A 252-nucleotide genomic window follows, 5' to 3' on the forward strand; every position below is an offset into this window, starting at 1 on the left:
TGCAACGCGTAAAAAGACAGTATAAGTCATTATAATCCATAATTATGTCCCCACTGGATGCAACGAATGCCTCGTTTATAATGGGTTTTTATGTTTTTGTCTCATCGCTCCGGCCGGACAGGGCATCACAATGTGGAAAGGGGCATAACATTTCCGTCACACACTTGAGGTATTCGGCCAATCACAACGCAATAGCTGGCCAATCAGAGCACACCTCGTTTTTCAGACCGATGAGCTTTGTAAAAATCGACG

At 44.4% G+C, this 252-nt stretch overlaps 1 protein-coding gene across 1 annotated transcript in view; it reads right to left on the reverse strand.

Moving 5' to 3' along the window:
- LOC107702611 (SLAM family member 9-like) overlaps positions 1 to 252 on the reverse strand; it is a 9,937-nt gene that overhangs the window by 8,108 nt on the left and 1,577 nt on the right. The window lies entirely within an intron of this gene.

Source organism: Sinocyclocheilus anshuiensis, unplaced genomic scaffold (assembly GCF_001515605.1).
Source record: "Sinocyclocheilus anshuiensis isolate Anshui unplaced genomic scaffold, SAMN03320099.WGS_v1.1 scaffold802, whole genome shotgun sequence".
NCBI classification, from domain to species: Eukaryota; Metazoa; Chordata; class Actinopteri; order Cypriniformes; family Cyprinidae; genus Sinocyclocheilus; species Sinocyclocheilus anshuiensis.